General features: G+C 39.4%; 1 long non-coding RNA gene across 6 annotated transcripts in view; it reads left to right on the forward strand.

Moving 5' to 3' along the window:
- The first annotated feature begins 7 nt into the window (after positions 1–7).
- LOC148214975 (uncharacterized) overlaps positions 8–13,995 on the forward strand; it is a 55,615-nt gene continuing 41,627 nt past the window's right edge. For 3 of the 6 annotated variants that reach the window (XR_015797054.1, XR_015797053.1, XR_015797055.1), the window contains exons 1-5: positions 9–329; positions 1,446–1,505; positions 10,828–10,890; positions 11,553–11,616; positions 12,978–13,067. This is a non-coding gene — a long non-coding RNA (uncharacterized LOC148214975). Of the gene's footprint in view, positions 330–1,445; positions 1,506–10,827; positions 10,891–11,492; positions 11,617–12,977; positions 13,068–13,995 lie in introns of all 6 variants that reach the window. The other 3 variants (XR_015797057.1, XR_015797058.1, XR_015797056.1) reach the window with 2 other exon arrangements.

The following is a 13,995-nucleotide window of genomic DNA, read 5'->3' on the forward strand; positions in this document are numbered from 1 at the left end:
TCGGAGGCGTTGCTGTTAAAATGACGCAAGACCGGCAAGGTAAATAGAACGGTGGAACGCTTGCGACGTGGCTGCTGCGTGCTCCCGTGGAGCGCCTTATCCTTCTCATTCTTCCCGTTGTACGCGTGCTCGGAATCAAGTTTCGCTGCGTTCCGTGAGACTGTCCCTCTTTCAGTAAAGCGTGGGTAGCTTTGGCGCCAAGCGCTGCCCTCTCTCTGCCCGGAGAAGGTGCTCATATCAGTTCCGCCGGGGCCTCCGTGAGAGATTTGCTGCAGCCTGAAGAAGAAAGCTGCGAGACGAACTTCTGCGGGCTACAGACTGTTTCCTCAGTGAGTCCGTATGGAAAAGAAAGGAATGGTGGGGGGTTAACAGAGGGCTAAGCGCTGCACGGAGCCCCTGGGCCGGTTGCTGTGCAAAGCATAGGAAAAGGAAAAGCCACACCACGTAGGCCAGGCAGGTGAACTACTTGATGAACTGGTTAAATGAGATGGATAATTCCTACTGCATAAAACTGTAGGCTATCAGGCACAGCATCCTAGCAGTAAGAACAGTTCAGAAGTGGAACTAATTACCCAGTGAGATAGCAGACTGTTCAAACTGAAGCTGGACAGCTGTCTGGAATGCACTAAACGAGTTAGAGTCGATATTTGTATTTATTTATTTTTCAAATTTATATATGCCACCCATCTCACTATACAAGTGACTCTAGGTGGTGTGATAACCTAAAATGACCTCTTCTAACTCTGATTCTATGTTTATGGATTTTCAGGATGTGCCCAGCCAGATGCCTCTAATATGTTCCCAAGTTGTAGATAAAGGCAGTTGGTCATCAGTAGCAAATGCCAAATCAAAAGGGCCTTCCCACTGGAATCTCTCTCTTTGCTGAAGTTTGGCAGCTTTTAAATCTGGTAGTGACTGTCTATGCAAATTTAAATGCTTCCCCTCTAGTTTCAATAGGCCTTTGTTCAACTTGCTTCTAGGCTCCAACAGAACAGTTCTGTTTCCGCCACTTTGCAAGAATTGTGCAAAGCTATGTGGGAGCCTTCAGACCTGAAGTCATGGGTATATGATTTCTCACTTAGTGTCTGTGGCACTTTGCTTAACAACCAAAGGGGAATTAAAGTCGTAAGCCCGTTGCAGTCACATGATTTTCTGCTTAGTGATAGTGGTGCTTAGCGACCAGATTGCCAGTCTTAATTGTGGTTGCTGAGCAAGGACTACCTGTAAGTTCAGTAATCTTCGGTAAGCACAGATATTACAGTGATGTCTGGTCTCATCTTGGAAGGAGAATCTTCCCTGCTTATGCTAGCATCATTGCTTGCCTTGTGGGGGAGGACGTGTTACTTTTATGTTACTTCAAGATGCACTGAATGCTTACTACTTCATTCTCTGCTTGTGCTCAGTCACTCACATACCAATGCCACATTTGTTTCCCCTCTTCTTAGGAGCTGCCCCTGTATTTCATCTGCATCAGCTAACTGGGCCAACTGGATCTGTTGGATGAGGTATTGCAAAGTTGTCTACTTATATCTGTCCCTGAAAGAAGAGGGGTTCTTTTTGCACACATTGCAATAAACACATGATAATTCAATGCCTCATGTTATCTTTTGTTATGTTCAGTATACATATGTGTGGATTTCTACATGTTTAGCTGTGGCGTAGGAATGGGTTAAAACAATGACAACCATGCAACATCTGAAGAAGTAACGTCCAAGATTTATGTAGGGTTACATTACCAGTTGTGCCAAAGAGCTTGCCTTACTGAGATTGTCTCATTCTTTCCACTCATCCGGTAGCAGTATAAGTGGGTGATGACATTGGATGCAGAAGCCAGAGGAGCTGTGGGTGCAACAGATACTCTGTGCAATAATGCCAGTAGATGTGCTATTAGTGTATTTTTGCACTTTTTCACATTAAATATATTCAAAATGAATCATGTTATCCTTGAGGTTATGGCATCAAAGGGAGGAGAAATACAGAAGATTCAGACTTGTATATTGGCTTTCAGGACAGCAGATTTTGATGTACTCATTCAGAAGGTAGGTTAGGTCCATTGATTCGAAATATTTGAGAAAAACATCTGGGAAAGAGTAGAGATCTGGAAAATGAGATCCCGAAGGTATAAACTCTTCCTGCTAGAAAGAATAAGGGGAGATACCTAGTGAGACCACTGTGGATATATAGAATTTTCTAAAATGTTGAAAAGAAAAAGGGACATATGTAGAAAATTAAGGAGGGGTGTTTAACCAAAGAGATACAAGTCAGTTGCCAGAAACTGTAGGGTTTGTGTCAGAAGGGCAAAAATGCAGAATGAGCTGAGACTTGTACCAAAACAACAAAAGGGCTTTTTCAGGTTTATCAGAAACAAAAAGAGAAAGTAGTTGTGGGTCTATTGTGAGGTGAAAGGAGAGCATTGGTAGTGGTTGATAGCTAGAAGGCAGAATGCCTTAATTTGTATTTAATGTCTGAATTCTCTCAAAAGAGAAACAAAGCCCTAGTTGACCATCATTGTGTCACTGATGAATAGAGAGAACTGTAGCTAAGGATAGACAAGGAGAGTACAAATGAACACGTAGCTAATTTAAATTCACATCTCTAGGGCCAGATGAATTTAATCCTAAGGTACTGAAGGTACTAGTAAAGGTGATTACAGAACCACTAAGTGTAATCTTTGAGAATTCCTGGAGGACTGGTGAATCCCCGAAAATTGGAGGAGAGCAAATGTCCCAATCCTTAAGAAAGGAAAGAGGATCCAGGAAATTACAAACCTGTCAGCTTGACATCAATTCTGGGCAGATAACTAAACAGCATGTTTGTGAACACTTTGGTAGGAATGTAACAATTAACAAAAGCCAACATGGGTTTGTCATAAACAATGCCAAACTATCCTTTCTTTTTCTGACAGAATTGCTAGCTTAATAGATTCTGGAAATGCCATAGACATAGTGTACCTTGATCTTAGCAAATCATTCAATAACATTTCACATGATATCCTCATTAATATAATTGCAAAATATAAGCTATGTGATACAATGGTTAGATTGAGTTATAATTGGCCAAGTGACTGCACCCACAGAGTACAGTGGTACCTAGGGATACGAACGCCTCTACTAACAAACTTTTCGGGTTACGACCAGCTCTGGCCGCAAAAATTTACCTCGATGTGCGAACTCCGCCTCGGGGTATGGCCATTTTTCCGCCCTGACACGTGGCCCGCGGCCATTTTTCCGCCCTTGACACGTGGTCCGCGGCCATTTTCCTGCGGCACGGCGCCCAGCCGTTCTCCGGCCCTGCCGTGCAGCGCCTGGCCGTTCTCCCGCCGCACCGCACCCGGCCGTTCTCCCGCCCCTGACGCGTGGTCCGTGGACGCCAGAACGGATTAACGGTAATTACATTGAACCTTATGGGAAAATTTGCTTCGGGGTGCAACCAAATTCGGAGGGCGGAACGGATTAACCGGATTTACATTGAACCCTATGGGGAAATTTGCGTCGGGTTACGACCAACTCGGGATACGCCCAGAGTCACGGAACGGATTAAGTTCGTATCCCGAGGTACCACTGTACTCATAAATGGCTGTACGTCAGATTGGAAAGTAATATCAAGTGGATTGCCACAGACTACATGCTGTTATGAATGACTTGCATGAAAGGAGTGAGGGAATAATCAAATTATCAAAAAATGAAAGGCACAGGTATAGGATGTGGGAAGCTGGCTTGGCAGCATATATGTGAAAAGGATTGAGGTTTTGTAATTGATCACAGATTAAATATGATCCAACAGTGTGAAGAAGCCGCTAAAAGACAGATGCTATTCTGAGATACATTAACAGCATAGAGCCCAGATCACAGGAAGTGATTGTACCCTTTTTGTCCATCTTAGTCAATACACATGTGCAACACTGTGTCCAGTTCTAGGCACTGCAGTCTAAAAAGCACATTGACAACTATAGCTATTTCAGGAGGAGGCTGCCAGGATGGTGAGGGGTCTGGAAGGCAGGTCCTGTGAGGAACAGTTAAAGGGACTGTGTATGATTAGCCTGCAGAAGTCAAGACTGAGGGAGCAGTCTTCATGTATCTAAAGTGTCATAGAGAGGACGCTTCTGTTCTTTGTCAGCCCAGAGAGCAAGACTAGAACAAATAGGTTGAAACTTCAGGGAACTAGATACAGGTTAGATATTAGGAGGACTTTCCTCATGGCAAGAGCAATCAACCAATGAATTAGGTTGCCTTATGATCTGTTCTCCTTCCCGGGAAGTCTTAAAACAGAGACTGGTTAGCCATCTATCCAAAACGCTTTAGCAAATCCTACACTTTGTAGGGACTACACTAGATTAATTTTGCAGTCCCTTTCAACTCTGCAATAAAATCATCATTTGCCCTTCCTACATTGCTGACTTCCAGTTCCTAGGATATGTAGTCGTTGGCTATTTTGCTTAGGACTGTTGGAAATTTTAGTGCAGTAATACTTGGAAAGCCAGATTCCATGTCTCCTGTTCTACATTTACTCTCCTTGATTCCTTCTAATTTCCTGCTGTAATAGTCTGTCTCTAAAAAGTTTAACACATTTAAACAGTTCTGAACAGGCATGTCTGTTCAGAAGAAAGCCACACTCAGTCAAATGGAGCTCGTTCTGACTGCAGACCATCAGTAAATCCAGGCTCTTAAAGGAGGATTAAACATAAATGTCAAACCATAGCATGTTCTAAGTATGGGAAGGGAAGGGGTCTCCTCCCAGGTATCTTTTGACTCAAATTATATTAGTGCTAGTCAACATGGTCAGTGAAGTGAGATAATGGGAGTGACCACAAGAAAGTTCACACATTACCCATACCCAATATAGAGAAAGCAACTTGCCTATTTAAGTCTTTTTTAGAATGATAAATTGCCAAATTTATATTGGGAAACACAGTACCGACAGGTGTTTGACCCCTTTATTCCTGGCATTTCTGAAAGGTTATTAGCCTTCCTCCACCAAGAGCTTCTATGTCTATCAGAAAAACAAAAGATAAAACACTTTCATTTCATTTCTAACCTGGGAAAAGTTTCAGAGATTTTTGCCTAGTATGTTATTGTTAGGAATGCAGTGTCTGATATGCACATTTTTAAAAAGATGAGAAATGTGCATTTTAGAGTGAGATTTCTTATTTATTTTACTCCTAGAATGATACTAATGTTCTATGTACTACTGTGTAGTAGTTCCAAGTGGAGCAGATACCCTAATTCTCTTTATGGCGAATTCACAGTGATTGCAGTACCTGCAATCTCCCCTCTCCTGCCAACAATAATACAGCCAACATCACCATTTTGGGGGGGAAAAGCCCTCTTGAGTCTATGAACCTATTGTAGGAAATTAATTAAAGCAGCTTTTCCTAGTAAGTACCCATTAGCTGTGATCCTTGGCCAGTATCAGAGATCCCAGCTTCAGAATGTACATTAGGTGTGAACACTATCCAGGTTTGCTGGTTATTACTACCCTGTAAGGTGCACAGACACCCTATAAATAATATACATCACTTTTATTAAGGCCATACTAATCAACAAAATGAATTATGGTGAACTGTTTTATTCTGTTCATACATACTTGCATTGCTCTGCTATAGTTAGTCAAAGAAGACATACAGTAGAAAGAATTTGTGTTGGAATAATTCCTGTGGTCAGAGTCCTGAAAACAGGAAATGTTTCCACCCAAGATGTGAACCTGAGTTTATAGCCTCTTCAATAGTATCTGACCTCATTTCAGAATCTTGTAAGATATAAAAATACTTTGCAAGGATAACAGAAAGGGACACTCAGAACAGTAAGACATGAGCTGGGATGATTAACTGGTCAAGGAAAACAAAGGAAAAGCAAGATAGATAGATAGATAGATAGATAGATAGATAGATAGATAGATAGATAGATAGATAGATAGATAGATAGAGTAAGCTGCTAAAATAAAGGACAAGAATGCACTTGTATGAAATATTACATGGAAAAAGCCAACTCAGAGATGGGACAAAAAACAGCAGTGTGAAAATACCAGTCAGTGGCCTAGTACTTAAAACCAAATAATAAGCCCTGAGCTAAATTGAGACAATTAAACAATGGGGCTGCCTCCAGAGGTCAATCAACAGCCCTGGAAGGGTTTTCAATTGTACTGTCTGAAACTGTTCTATAGGGTTATAAGTGGAGTTAATAAAAAATAGAATGGGCTACTGGTAGAGAAGGGGTAACAAAGTCTAACAAGATGTATACTTATTCATCATTTAATTCATTAACATGGGCAGCACATCTGCTGTTCATCATAAAAGAATGCTTTGTGTTAATGGTAGATCAATCCCTTCCTAATGCACATAATGTCTGGGTCCTCAGAACAGGCAGCCTGTTCCTGTGTGCTTGCTGCATGTGTGATGTGCTCTTCTGCGTGTGCTTAATCTGTCATCAATTTAATCTAAGTGTGGGGTGATTCCATCATATGTTGTGAAAGAAATCAAAGCCTGGAGCATAAGTAGGATAAACTCATTGCATGCAACTGCTTTTTAGGGACATGGAGCAGCATAGGGTTTGTCCTTAGGAAATGGACTACATGTTTTCATTTCATCCAAAAGTATTTTAAGTCTTGCTTTTAAAGCAAATGGTTCCACTTAATAAAAGGCATGGCCAAGATGCCCACTTCTTGGCCTATTCCTCAAGAGATTTCTCACTTCTGGGACTCATTTTAAGGTCGTCACTCCCTCCATTGTGTAATAGAAGATGCTGCTATATGCATTTCAATTAGACATTCAAACATTAAGGAATTTGTGTCCATTAACAAAAGGCAAATCAGAAACTGCTGGGGCTGAAAGCATCATAAAATGTTCCTGTAATAAAATCCAGATGTTTGCAGTTTATAGTATTGTCTGAACTGTCAGTTTGTCTTGCTAATGGTATATGTCATTTTCAGGAACCTGCAACTGATACTTAAACATAACAATTAGCTGGCAATATAGACCTGAAAATTAAGTCCTTGGATGCAGTTTGCAAACCACCAAAGCCCTTTCCCACAGATCACTTTACAGTACAATCTACAATAGGACCAATTCATGACTAAGGAGTTTATTCTCACAGGCACTTCAGCATTTCAACTTTTCCTGCATCAATCATTTGCAAGTTGATGTGTTCCTCTGCCAGTTTGGTCTGCATTCAATGTTGATTCTCTGCTGATACTCCACTACAAGCACTCACATGCCTTCATTTTCCTGGCATATCCAAATATCATCTACATAATCAGCTTCTTGTGGTCACAGATAGATTGGGGTGAGGCAATTTCCTAAGACCACCATGTCCTTTGTTAACATGATGAAAATGTATACAGGATTGATCCATATAAACATATGCTAGGGATGTGAAGGCATAGAAAAATAATATCTGGGACAAAAATAGTTCCTTTCATTTTCTCCCATGATCTTTTCCTCAGAAATATGGGGAATGGGGGAATATTTCCTAATATTTAAAAGATACATAAAGGGTTTAGGATGTGAAAGGAATTGTTCTATATTTGGAAATATACCAAATCAAGAAATAAACTGGCATGTGAGAGAATAAGGAGGTTTGTCTCAGTGAGGGCTAATCTGATTTCAGAAGTTCATGAAAATGTTCAAGGATCAGAATAGATAAAAACTCCTGGCAGTGATAGTATTTCAGAGTCAGAAAATGAGACTGATTAAACAATGGTTAATGTGGCAAAGTGTGTATTCTGAAACTTGGTTCTATTCTCCCATTTGTTATAGCTTTTCCTCCTATAAACTAGTATTTTCTTAGCTACTTCATCCAGTAAGGGACAAAATCCAAAATGAAATATGTTCTTTGCTTTAAGGCAATGTTGAAGGTTAGTTTTATTTTTAGTGTTTTTTGCCTAATTGCTTTTCCTAAACAGAAAAAAAAATGCAAATTCATTCAATAAATTTAGAATTATTTTTTGAATAAACAATACTTATCCATTTTAAATACCAAACTTTTATGAGCAAACCAAATTATGCATAATATATTTTATAAAGTTACATGATTTTTTAATTTGTAAATGGTGTTAAGAATTAAGTCATACATATATTTACATTTTTCCAGTAGTTTTAATTTTTCTGGGAAAAAATAGAGAAAAAAAATCCCCATTTCAAAATTTCCAGAAATTTTACATTTCTGACCTCAGCATATCATATAGCCATCTTACATTTTATACTTAGCTTGCAATTAAACCCACACTTGAATGTGTAACATAAAATACTGTCAGCTGATAGAAATAATATACAGTAAGTTTGCTGGAACACATTTGTAGTGGAGAAATACTGGTATATGCTTGACTAAAGGAAGAGATCAAACTTAATGCCCAGTTGGAATGACTGGGGAACTTTGGAATGTCTCCAGGAAGCACAAAACCTTGGTGGCAGCAAATTGGCAAGGTAAAAGTGATAGTGAAATTAATTCGAACAGGACATTTCTGAATGTTCCAACAAGTCTGGGGGTATGGCAGAGGGGTTTGGGATCCAACCCATGGCCTTTCCTGGAATGCTCACTATGTAGTTCTTACCGCACTTCTATCTAGGCCTTCTTAAATCAAAGTTGGAGAGAAGCCCTTTTCATAGAATCAATCTTTGGAGCATATAAAGCATGATCTGAAGGACATTGTCATTTGTCCTTGGCATGATCAGATCATTTCCTTGTCAAACTATGGATCATGGATGCCCCAGACCTCCACATGGGTAGTTGCCCCTTTAGAATGATGCACCCCTGGCACTTAATGTTTCCAGAAAGAACTCAGAAAATGCTTGGGGATTTCCCCAAAATTTGGTGGGAAGTTCCATCTTGTGTCCAGTCAGTCTTCGGTACTTGGAGATTTAAATGTGTGAGATCTCTCCTGTGAGGCCTCTTTCCAGTTGCAGAGTACAAGCAGTTACTTGCTCTGCTGAGGAGCCGAAGATTGAAAAGGCACCTAGATTGACTGTAGCAGAAAACTAGAAGTGCACATAACCAAGCAATGATAAACTCATGTTTAAGCCTACACAGTGGTAATAAGAATGGTGAAGATTCAGTAATTTCTGCACACTTTATATCAATGGATTCCTGCTTTGAAAGAAACAGTAGTGTACTGCCTCTTGAAGAAGGCCTCCACTCATCTAGACAACTTTCACCCAGTCTCCAGCCTTTCCTTTCTTGGAAAAGTTGTGGAAGAGTCAACTACAGAGTAAACATTATCTGGGTCTTCATCAGTTGGGATTTAAGTCATGAAATGGCCATAGAACAAAATGGTATTGGTCACTCTGGTTGATGACCGTCGATACTTTGTCCTATTTGACTTTTGGTATTGAGTATAATTGACTATAGCAAACTACTGACTGTCTGCATTTAATGGTGGTTTCACTCCTGTTTAAATGAGTAGTCACAGTTGGTAATTATGGTGGGGAAGCAATCATACCAGTGCAGATTCCACAAGATTCATTTCTCTTTCCTATATTCTTTAGATGAAACTGGTGGTAGATGTGATTGGTCAGTTTGGAGTGAGGTGTATTCAATATGCTGATGATACCCACTTATACATCACCACCTCAGGCTGAACCAGAGATGCAATGGAAAGCTTGAACTAGTGTCTGGACGTCCTTAGGAACTGGATGGGGCAAAAGCAGCTCAGATTAAATTCTGTAAAGATGGAGTTGCTATTTGTCAGTATACTTTGGTAACATTGATCCTGCTAGTTACTCTGGAAAGATTTAATTCCCCTCAAGGGGGTTGGTTCATGTTGTGGGTGGGTGGGGGGCATCTTCCTGCACGCACGGTTCCTGCTCAAGCACCAAGTGGAAGCTGTGGCTGGGGGCTCTTCAAGCTTTGGCTGGTATGCTGGTTACAGCCCTAGCTAGACCAGAATGCCCTGATGATGGTCACTCATACCTTGGTCACTACCTGACTTGACTACTGCAATGGACTCTACATGGAGCTACATGGTCTTTGGAGATGACCTTGAAATGGCAACTCATACAGAAAGTGGCAGCTGGAATGCTGATGGGACAGCCCCACTACTTCAGATTACACTGAATTTGAGGTTGTTATGCTCATTAGGCTTCCAGGCCTGATTCAAAGTGCTGATCAAAGCCCCACATGATTTAGCAGTGGAATATATCAGGTGCTGCTTTGCTAAATCTGAATCTGGCTTCTTGATCCAAAGTTTTAGAAAGGTCCGGGGGGGCGGGGAGGTGGCTGGGTGGCAAGTCTTTTCTGTAGTAACTCCTGCCTATGCTTTCCAGGGAATTACATTTGGCCCCTTCCCTCTTGCATTTTGCAAGGCAGTTAAAACATTATTATTCCACCCTACCTTTGGCCTGATTGTCCACCTTGGGGATGCACACATATCTTTATTTTCTTTTACTGTTGTTTCTGTTTTAGCCTTGGTTTCCGATTCACTGTCCAGAGTCTTAATTCACTGGGATGATCTACAAATATTGTAAAAATCAATCAATTTATGTCATAATTGGAAGAATAGCTATTTCATTTTGATGCAACCTTAGCTAATCACATTGCACTGGTCATATAGGAACCACATTGGTTTCCAGCCTATTTCAAAGCACCATTACTTGCATCAGCCATATGTTCTGGATCAGATTATCAGCATGTCTGTCTCCTTCCTTTTAAGGGGACTGATATCAACTGTTTCCAGTTTTAGGTGATCTCTTTATTTATTTTGCCATGTTTACTGTTTGTGTGATTTCAATGCAATTCTGTGTTTTAATTGTGTATATACATTTATTTTGAGGCATATGCTCTAATATATTATTTGCTTAATAAAATATTCTAATTTGTATGTCATTTTTACTTTTGCCAGAGCGCAAGCCTATAAGAAAGATGAAGATCTTTGGCATCATGAGGCAACAGTTTCACATCTTTGGTATGTTGATATCTTCAAATAAACTTGCCAGTAGTTCAGCATATACCAAGGTTGCAACCCAATTTTTTGAAGCTTTTGATACACGCGTAATATTGTCCTCAATAACTTGTTATTAACACAATACATTCAAGCTCATGATCACAATTTTCACTACAGGTAGTCCACGCTTAATGACCACAGTTGGGACTGGAATTTAGGTTACTAAGCGATGCAGTTGTTAAGTCAATCATCACATGACTGGACCCAAGATCTTTTTTGTGGTGGTCATTAAGCAAATCATGTGGATGTTAAGTGAATCATGCAGTTTCCCATTAATTTTGCTTGCCAAAGCTGATTGAGAAGATTGAAAATTGCATTCACATGACCCTGGGATACTGCAACCATCATGTGTGAACTGATTTCTAAGCGCTCAGATCACGAGCATATGACTGCAGTGGTGCTGCAATGGTTGTAACTTCAGGCACCGGTTGTAAGTCACTTTTTTAGTGCCATTGTAACTTCAAACAATCGCTAAATGAGCAGTCATTAGGGGAGGACTACCTGTATTTTACTTGTTGATAAAAATTAAGTTCAGTATTTGCCTTCCTTATAATCTCTTAAAGGTGATAAAGGCCACAGATTTGTTCGTGCTTTGTGAAGATTCTTCCCAAATATTATTCCAGGATTTGTCATGCATATGTTTATGAGGACACCTGGCCTCACGTCATGTGGCAGATTTGTGCACTGGTATGTATTACAAAAATGCCTTATGATTCATTGCATGCGCCAACTGATTTACATGGAAAAGGAACCCAGCATTTTGCTATATGTCAAAGAATGATTTTCTTGATTAACTTTATGCTGAGATTGACTGGCACAAGCTCATTTAAAGAGTTTTCATCTTCTCTTCTGGCAAGTGTGGGTGTGCACAGCGGACATATGGAAGGAGCTTTTTGTGCATCAGCTGTTGGAATTTATGTCATTATGATGCTTTTCTCCCTTCTGTGCACATCAAAAATATGATTGATACGATAAATGTGATAGTACGGTAATCCTCACACTGAAGAACTTGCTTATTTTTTTGAAAAAGGTTCAAAGAGAATTTGAGAATTAATGCCAGATAACTTTGACTTTAAATGTGCAGTTTGTTAACTCTTTTATTTATAGGACTGAAAGGCTGCCAATGAAAAATCTAAGCCAATTCCTTCTACTACATTGAAGTAGGATAACTTAAACCTGGATCATTATTTTTAGATCCTATCTTTCCTTATTTGACATTTTCACATTGTTTCAATGTACTTCTGCTTTTTCTAAATGATTACTACTGATCTCTCTCTCTATATCAGTAAGATCTATCTCTCTATATAGGACAGGAAGGCTTGGTGCAATATGGTTCATGGGGTCACGAAGAGTCGGACACGACTTAACGACTAAACAACAACAACAATCTCTCTATATACACCTGTAGTCATGTTGGGCCTGCTTGAACCATGATACTATTCTCCAACTCCATGGAGTAGATGTGGGTTTGCAGAAACCCACAAAAAGGCTCACAGGATATGACATACTACTATGTAATCTAGTCTTGATTGCATTGGACTGTAGTCTTGATTGCACAAGAAATCAGAGTCCTCTTTGTCAGTCTAAGATCAGGTATAGAATAGGGAAGAGGAATAGGGAAAAACCACAGCTGCATGGTATGCCAAAACTTAATCTATGCCATATCAACAACTCTTCCAAAACTGATATAGCAAACTATTTCTTTAGGTGCACCCATCAATCATTATTTTATCAATGGAATATAAGTCTGACTTTCTTTATTCTCTGGCAAAAAACTAACTGCTAAAGATTCCCTTGTTTTTGCCAAGGCGCTTACAAATTAAATAAAGTTTTTGTTTGCTAAAATCCTTTTCAAGGACAAAAATCTACCCAAGAATTTAAGTCACTTTAACTGCCCAATACAATGTTCAGTAAAGTCAATATTATTTTGAGTCTTTCCGGTTATTTATTTTCTCCAAGCAGCTAATTAATGAAGTGCAAATGGTGTGGATACAATTTTCCTTCTATGCGCTGAACAGTAATTAATAAACTGGTCTTTCCTTCCTTAGTTGCTCCTCTTTGGTCCTGTTAAAATCTGGTGCTGGCATTGGAAGACTCTTAGAAATGGTAGATGTGATCTTGAGAGCTGCAAATGGAAGGTAACTGGTAGAAATCTCATTTTGTATGAATGTAGGAGCAACTTAGGGCCTAAGCCATTTTTTTCTCCTAATTTTGAGAGACATCAGAATTCTCATTTCTGATTTATAATTATTTATATTGATCAACAAAATTCATTCCAAAATAATTTAGATCTGAAGTCAAAACCTATTGATAAAATCACAGCAAAACAGTAATAGACTATAATAGGCAAAAATAAATATGTAGATTCAGGCAATTTCTTCAGGATCCACTATATATAACCAAATATAACCAAATCCTCCATTTAGAAAAGATCCCTGATGCTTGTTGCTTACAATTTCACTTCATGACACTTTTATCTCCAAAAATGTGTTAAATAAAACTTACTTAACCAGCCTGGCCAAAAAATCCTTGGCCAGTTTGGACAAAATGTTGGCCAAATTCTTGGCCAACATGGCCAAAGATCAGCAAATCTGGATGCCACCAGGGTAGAGAATAATTTTACATTTTAGACGTATGCATAAGCAATTATATCTGTGCTTATCTGGGGTCATTTTGGCTCTCTGGCTAAAATTATTTTTCCATTTCTGCTTACTGAAAAGCTGTGATGGAACCTGCCCTGTTTGATTATCTTGAAATTCTATAAAAACAAAGGTTGATTTTTATATAATTGAAATCTAATTAGATGGCAATACTGTACACAGGTATTTCACAAAGTTCAGGATTTGTTCATATATCCAAACCATCTACCACTCTCACAGCAAAGGGAAAAAAAAACAAAAAATCTTGCTGAGCGACCAAGTGCCTGTAAGCAAACTAGGGATGTGAATTCCAGCTGTGAGGTTTACATCTGAAATGTATGGCCTGTTGGAATCTTATCTATTGTTAAATCTAAGGGGAAATTGGTTGTGTATTACAATATATTTATAGTCTGTTAAATATAGTTGC

Source organism: Python bivittatus, unplaced genomic scaffold (assembly GCF_059951505.1).
Source record: "Python bivittatus isolate LINGU-HERP-01145 unplaced genomic scaffold, Pbiv_v1 ctg000480_np1212, whole genome shotgun sequence".
Classification (NCBI taxonomy): domain Eukaryota; kingdom Metazoa; phylum Chordata; class Lepidosauria; order Squamata; family Pythonidae; genus Python; species Python bivittatus.